The sequence below is a fragment of the Solanum tuberosum genome, unplaced genomic scaffold (genome assembly GCF_000226075.1).
Source record: "Solanum tuberosum cultivar DM 1-3 516 R44 unplaced genomic scaffold, SolTub_3.0 scf00069, whole genome shotgun sequence".
Taxonomy (NCBI): Eukaryota; Viridiplantae; Streptophyta; class Magnoliopsida; order Solanales; family Solanaceae; genus Solanum; species Solanum tuberosum.
Window position 1 is genome coordinate 1,043,048 of NW_006238995.1, and position 8,622 is coordinate 1,051,669.

Genomic DNA, 8,622 nt, shown 5'->3' on the forward strand with positions numbered 1-8,622 from the left:
TATATATATATATATATATATACATTCTTATGGTATTAAGGAATAACTAAATAGTGTTTTCACTAAATCGTTGTTTCTCCCTTTTGAAACCATCAAAATATATATATATATATATGGTATTAAGCAACATGCATTAATTAGTAGTTAACATAGAAGGTATGAAAGTAAAATAATAGCCACTTGTAAATAGTTTTTCTTTTTGGGTACAAGTGTTCTTTTCCCAAAGTCAATAATCCTCCTTAGTTTTAAAGCCCAAAGAAATATAGTATTGATAGTAGAGTAAATTTTAGGTTTAGCAAACATAAAAATCATATTTGTATGTTATAGCTATAGTTTGTATAATTGTGCTCCATAGCAAACATTATGTTTGTTATGGCTATTAATCGATATATTTCGGTATACATATGCATAAAAAATATGTATTTGGGTCTATTTGTATATTTCAGTATACAAATGGGTCCTGCATTTGTATATTTGGGTATACAAATGGGTCATGCATTTGTATATTTCGGTATACAAATAGGTCCTGCATTTGTATATTACGGTCTATTTGTATATTTCGGTATACAAATGGATCCTGCATCTGTATATTTCGGTATACAAATGGGTCCTGCATTTGTATATTTCAGTCTATTTGTATATTTCGGTATACAAATGGAATGGCAAAAAGCATGGAATATTTACTGCGAATTACAAATAAAAGAATCTATAGTTATAACATTTAATTTGAATTAATAATTTGCTATGTCATACAATTTTCTGTTGATAGTAGCCCACAAAACACTGAAGTAGCCCAAAAGAAATATAATATTGATAGTAGCCCACAATATTTAAACAATAAAGTTCATAAAAAAAATGATCACGTCATATTTGAATTGAATATTCAAATGATCCTTTTTTCCACAAAAAAGTGAATATTATAGGAATATAGAATAACATAAATGAATTGTTAAACAATATATATATACCTTAGACGACTATTTTGAAAAGAAAGTCAGCAAGTCAAAGTACATCTGATAATGGGAAAAGTTGATGATTTTAATAAAGTGTAGAATAAGATAAATGAATTTAATGAAGTTTTTTCTCAATTCTCGTTAAGTTATCACGTGAAATAAAATGGTTTAACTTGTAACATTAAAGAGTTAGGAGTGCATGAAAAAATGCAAATGCGACTCCTTATTTAAAATCCCGAAACCTCTAATTATATAAAAGGATAATTTCAGAGACCTCTTTTCAAGTTTCGCTATATAACACTCACCTCCTTAGAGTTATGTGTTGACTTGTGACTTGTGACTTGTATCTAAACCAATGGGCTGCCTTTTCATAGCAGTATCTAGGAACTTTCTTTAACAGAAAAAATTGGACACACATATATACATACTACTTGTCCTAAACTTCACTACATTATTCAATTCCCATGTAATTTAGCTGCAAATTATGTTCATTTGACCATGTAAGTTTCTCTCTGCTTAAGTTAATTTTCTCAAAGTTCAAACTTCTCTTTGTTAGTTATTGTTGATTTTTATTAATTATACTTTTTCCGTAGTTTTGGTTTGAGTTCCTTTTATATCAGTTCTTGATGTTAGGTACTTTCTCTGTCTCAATTTATATGACTCATTTTCCTTTTTAATTAATTAGTCCAAAAAAGAATCGCGCATTTCTATATTTAGTAACTTTTGAAATGATTTTTAGTCATACAAACTTAAATATATATGACTTATTTTAGGCCACAAGTTTCAAAAGTCTTTCGTTCTTGAATCTGTGTCAAGTCAAACTACATCACATAAATTGAGATAGAAATTGTATTTATGGTGATTTTCTTACCATATTTGGATTCATTTTTTGTTGAAGGAAGGGCAAAACACTTGTCATAAGTGGTATCCCTTTCATATTTGGCCAATCCTTTACTTGGAATAAAAGGTTTTGCATTTTTGTAAATTGAGGATTTTTCCTTCTCATTTCATATCATATCATATCATGGAAAACTATTCTTTCTTTTTTACTTGTGAATTGATCATATGTAGGTCAATTTTCCAAACCATGTTAATACATATAATAACTCTGTATTGTCTTGTTTATCGTTTTTCAAGATTTACTCCGACTGACATCTGGTTATTTCGATCCCAACACTTGAAACTGCTATATGTTCTAATATCAGAAGTTCATGTTGGATGAAGCACAAAGTTCTCTTGATTTTTTGGAAAATAACAAGTTTAAGAATCCCTGGATAAAACATTATCTTCAATAATTTCTCATTTTTCTAGTACTTGAACCATAATTACAACAACTAATACTATGCCTCAGTCCCGAACAAGTTGGGGTACTTGAACTGTAATTACAACTTCAAATTCTGTACTAGACTTTCACATGATATTCAATATCTAGTTGTTCAATTTTATACAAGTTTAAATACCTACTTGTACACATTCAAAGTTGGAAGGAACAGATGCAAGCTGAAGCCAAGTTAGATGACATGTTTATATATTATTAACTCGAAATAGTAAATTAATCAATGAAAAAACAAGATAGGACCTCAACAGGAATTGAAGAACAGAAAGAATCTTAGACTCTAACTTGATATTTCTTGTAAGTTTAGATTTGCATGAATCCTTTTGATGGTTTTACATATACTTAGGTTTGAGGACCGGAAGTCGGAACAATCATCCTTCAGCATTGACCATAAAAGTTCGTCGACTAATAGGCCATTTCATGTCAGAAAACCATCAGCTAGCTCGTTGATGAGAAGCGTTAAAAGAAGGATTGAGAGGGGTTCTGAAAGAATAAGTAGCAGGAGAAAACCAGTTCACGTCCATCGTGTAACAAAAGATCAATCTGTTGCATCAAACAAGAGAGTTCTTGATCCTCAGGATCAATTTCTTCAGAAATGGAACAAAGTATTTATATTGGCTTGTGTATTTGCGGTGTCACTTGATCCGTTGTTCTTCTACATTCCTGTTATTGATAACAACAATAAGTGCCTAGATTTGGACAAGACGTTAAAGATCACTGCTTGCGTTCTGCGTTCTGTCACTGATCTTTTCTATATCTTTCACATTATCTTGAAATTTCGTACTGGCTTCATTGCTCCTTCTTCTCGAGTTTATGGAAGGGGTGAGTTGATTGAAGATTCCTCTGCTATAGCCAAGCGATATTTGTTATCGTATTTCATCGTTGACGTTGTAGCAGTCCTTCCACTCCCACAGGTTCGTGTCCTCAAAAGCTTGTGTTTTTTAGCATTCTCTTAAGAGAGTAGTTTTGGTGCAGATTGTGATATGGATTATCGCTCCCAACGTGAATGGCCCCATTGCTCTGGCGACGAAAGAAATGTTGAAGATTGTAATTTTTGCTCAATGTGTTCCAAGATTTTTTAGAATTTATCCATTGTCCAAAGAAATAGAAAGGACTACAGGCTTCTTTAATGAAAGTGCATTGGGTGGAGCTGTTTTCAACCTTTTCCTCTACATGTTGTACAGTAATGTAAGTTCCCTTTCAACAAATAGATGAATCAACATTACATAAAAGATAGAGATAATGATAAAAACACACACCAAAACTACTACTTTTTCGCGAGTTACACACCCTTAGTTGAGTAGATGATGATAGCTTAGGTAGGAAAAGGGATCAACTGATAGTTGGGGTGTGAAACTCCCGGAAAAAAAGCGATAAGTCAGATGTGTCTTTGACCATTATCTAGTTAGGGATATGGACATTTCATTCTTGAACAAAAATCTGCTTAAATAGGTGCAAATTAAATGTGTGATCTCAGGGAATTGGAGCCTTTTGGTATTTGTTCTCAATAGAACGCCAAGATACATGCTGGCGCAATGCGTGTGACAAGATCCCCAACTGTTCGTCAGACTACTTATATTGTGGAGGAAAAATGAATGGAAATGCTTTTTTACTGAACTCTTCTTGCCCTCTCATGCAACAAGAAGATATAAAAGATCCAAATGAATTTGATTTTGGAATCGCACTCGATGCTCTTCAGTTTCAGGTTGTTGAGAAAAGAAAATTCCGGACCAAACTCTTGTATTGCTTTTGGTGGGGCCTGAGAAACTTAAGGTGTGTTCACTTTTCTTATGGTAATAATACATTACATTTGGATTCTATTAGTTCCATTGAAGTAACGGAATCTAGCCAACTATAGGTCGTGATGTGCCTTGAGATGGCTTAAGTTACTCTGTCGAGTAACTTCCATAATTCTATAACTATTTCTTCTTACATGTTTCAGTTCTCTTGGCCAAAACCTTAAGACAAGCACCTTTGATGGAGATATTATCTTTGCCATCTTCATCTCAGTTATTGGGCTTATCTTGTTTTCCTTGATTATTGGCAATATGCAGGTTAGCACACTCACCCTTTTATCAAACAATGTTCTAAAATGTTGCTCGGACTCTGCAAAAATGTCAGATCCTTCAAAAGCAGTGCATTTTAGGAGGGTACTGCTGCACCTAATTTGGATAGTCCGGGCAATATAGGTTAAGAGAGAAAATTTTAGCATTGATAGGCATTGAGTTCCATTATTTTCCTCTTTAAGTTTAACCTATCACAAAAACACTTAAAGATGGAACTCTTTAGAATGAAGTTCCAGTAATTTCGTGTTTTTTTTTTTTTTTGAAACAGAAATTTATGCAATCTAATCTGGTTAGAGTAGAAGAGATGAGAACGAGAAGGCGGGATATCGAACTGTGGATGTCTCATCGCATGCTTCCTGACAATCTGAGAGAGCGAATAAGAAGACATGAACAGTACAAATGGCAAGAAACTAAGGGAGTTGAGGAAGATTCACTCATTCAAAATCTTCCTAGAGACTTGAGGAGAGATTTAAAGCGACATCTCTGTTGGTCTTTTCTCAAAAAAGTAAGTACTTATCACATTTATAACTATCCCTATCCAACTTCATCATGTTTTGTGTCAATGTGGTGTTTTATCTAGTAAAGAAATATGAACCTTGAGCAATCAAAGAATGTTGCTCCCTTTCATTTTTATGATGACGTTTGACTAAACATGGACTAGTCCTAATTATGTCATCACATTTTTTTGGCTCTGAACATGTCATTAAGGTAAAATGGAAAGTTTATAGCAAAAGAATTCTGAAATATAGAAATGTGTCATTCTTTTCAAGAATAGATGGAGTATTAAATCTGAATGAAGCCTTATCAAACCACATTATTAATTTTCAATCAATCAATCAACTATACATCAAGCCCAAATTACTAGAAGGGAACCACATCAACTCTTGCAACAAAGGGATGTCCAATGCACCAAAGCTCCGGCTATGCAGGGTCCATGGAAGGGCCGGAATACAAGGGTCTATTGTACACAGCCTTACCCTGCAATTCTGTAAGAGGCTGTTTCCACAGCCTGGTCAGGCGCTACTTCCTTGGTGAAGTAGTATCTCTTCCACAGAACTGGAACAAGTCTCTCGTGGTTAAGACATAAGAAGGGAAGTTGTACCACTTCCTACTTTTTCTTAGACGGTGTGTTGATAATCCTTAATTTCTCCTTATACCAGAGCAGCTCTGTTGGAGTAATTATATTTTGTGAACGACACACTTTAATCATTTATGATGATGCCTCCAAACAAGCACTAAATCTTGCATTGATTTGGTATATTATGCAGGTTCCCATATTTGAGAAAATGGACAAACAATTACTGGACGCATTGTGTGACAGACTGAAACCAGCACTCTTCACAGATAAGAGCTTCATAATCCGAGAAGGCGATCCAGTAGAAGAAATGCACTTTCTAATGAGAGGTACACTGTTAACTATGACCACAAATGGTGGAAGGACTGGTTTTTTCAACTCTGTTCATCTCAAGGCTGGTGACTTCTGTGGAAATGAGCTTTTGACATGGGCTTTAGACCCTCATACTTCCTCCAGTAGTCTTCCACTTTCAACTAGAACAGTGAAGGCTGTAACTGATATAGAAGCTTTTGCCCTCACTGCCGATGACCTCAAGTTTGTCGCATCGCAATTTAGACGTCTGCATAGTAAGCAACTTCAGCATACTTTCAAGTAAGTTTTTTTAAGGCCTTGTTCCATTTCATAACAAGCTTCACTTTGCTTCAGACAACAAATTGGTATCAATTTCATGGTCTCTTTTCTAGTTGCTAACAAAGTAAAAAACACACCTTTCTCAACTATGCTTACATATCACAGAAAATAGTAAAAAACATCGGAAAATGCTTAGTCTAAACCCGGAAGGACAAGTAGATTGTCATTTCAAGAAGGTATTTAAATAATATCTACGTGGCACCACTCGAAAAAAAAAATTAAAACTCATGATGTACTTGGCTATATCAGGTACTACTCACAACAATGGAGGACATGGGCTGCATGCTTTATACAAGTAGCATGGCGTCGACACTTCAGGAAAAAACTCAAGAAATCCTTAAGAGAGGAAGAAGATAAACTGCAGGTTGCATTAGCTAAAGCGAGCACAAATGCATCAAGTCTTGGAGCTACCATATATGCATCAAGGTTTGCAGCTAATGTACTATGCACCTTGCGACGCAACAACACAACTGGTACCAAATCATCTCCCACATTACCTTTACTGCTTCATAAACCAGCTGAACCAGATTTTAGTGAGAAAAAATGACTCATGAACTAGAAATGTTGGAATATGTTCATATTGGTGGAGTTACATTTACTTTATATTTTATAAAACAAATCTTTTGAGTAGCACATATGCTATATCTTGATTCATTAGGATTCTTGTACATAGAAACAAACTGTTCTGTTTCTATTAAAGTTTTTATTGAGTTCTGACTATTTTTGGAAATAAACCAAAAGTTACAATGACAGAATGATGGTCTTAATTGAACATGATAAAAGATCACCCTTTACATTCTTTTTGGATAATCTTTTAATTTCTGATTCTCTCGAAATATATCTTTATTATTGTAATGTATTGTATTGTATGGTATGGTAATATATTGTTTGTTGTATAATGTAGGACATTTTCAATAATACATCTGCCTTTCACACAATCGTATTGATTTACTAAAATTAGAGGAGGAAGAATTACCTCAAAATTCAAAAGTCCTCCTTAATTTAAAGCTCAAAGAAATATAATATTGACAGTAGCATATACGAAATACTATATGTTTAAATAATAAATTTCATAAAGAAATGATCACTTCATATATGAATTGGATATTCAAATGATATTTTTTTCCTAAGAAAGTGAAAATATAAAATAACAGTATTGAGTTAAAGAGTAAAAAATATAGTTATATTGTTCCATTTTTTTAGTTTCATAAGTAAATTATTGAAATGTGAATCTCATGTTTAAACTATCACTAATTAGTTTGAAAAACACACCTCAGTGGAACCTTGTCACATGGCATTCCACTTGGATAAAATATTTCACATTGACAAAATTGAATAAACTATTAAAAAGAGTGTTTTTAAAGTACTAAATCAAGTAGAGGGTGTGTTTTTGGTTGTCAATAGTTTGGGGACAATGTTTTTTTGGTTGTCAATAATTTGGGGACTAAAAAAATAAAAAAATTCCTCGTTGTGTGTGTGAGAGCGCACGTGTGAAACACCCACTCCCCCGCCCTCCATCGTTAAAGTAATAATTCACGTCAAATTTATGAGTCTTTTAATATTTACACTCAAATTAGAATGATATCTAAATTATTATTTGAAGACCCGGGGGAGGGGGTTACGATGAGAGGAAGTGGTGGAATGGGGTAAGAAAAATATTTTACATTTTATTTTATAAAAAAATATTTTTTTGGGGGGATAATAATACTGTAATCTTTAACTTTAACTAATATCAATAATTTATTTAGTTTTTGTTAAGGTGAAATGTTTATCCATATGGAGTGTGATGTTACTATTTTCTAAATAAAAAAAAAGAGTGTAGTACCGTACACATCATGAGAAGAGTGTAATAAAAAAAGAGATGTGTTTCTCAAACTAATAAAAAATAATTTATATGTATAACTCCAAAAAAGAGATAATTTAAATATATTTTTGACACTTATCTCTAACATTATTAGATTTGAAAATGGTTAACAATACTCTTTTGAAAAGCAGCAAGGAAAAGTGCATCCAATAATGGAAAAAGGCATGTACGTGGGCCCAACCATGTGCATGGGAAATTTCTTAGGGCTTGTTTGGAAATTATTGCATAATTACTAGGATGATTAATAGAGTCTGTTTGACATTGTTTCTAATTAGAAATGTCTTATTCTTAGAAATATGTTTTTTAGATAGCTTTTTAGAAAAATGCTTTTGAAAAAATAATAATTTGTGTTTGGTTATTTTTAAGAGTCAAATTATGAAAAAAGACAAATATCAATATAATTTTAATATTAATATTATTTTATAGAGAGAAACTATTAAACATACTATTATAAAAAATTTAATCAAATTTTTATTTTCATTAAATTAAAATATACATAGACAAATTTAATCAATATTATACGTTAATAAACAAAAAATATTAATATAATATTAACATGATGATTTAAATATAATTAGAAATATTGTATATATATATTCTACTATATTATAAAAGAGAGTTTAGGCCCAAGTATAATATATAATATTCAAGATTGGGACTTTCTTGAATATTATATATTATATTTATTATATAGTAGA

The 8,622-nt window shown here is 32.2% G+C and overlaps 1 pseudogene; it reads left to right on the top strand.

Moving 5' to 3' along the window:
• Nucleotides 1-1,386: 1,386 nt before the first annotated feature.
• LOC102604495 (cyclic nucleotide-gated ion channel 1-like) lies at nt 1,387-6,778 on the top strand (annotated as a pseudogene).
• Nucleotides 6,779-8,622: the final 1,844 nt, after the last annotated feature.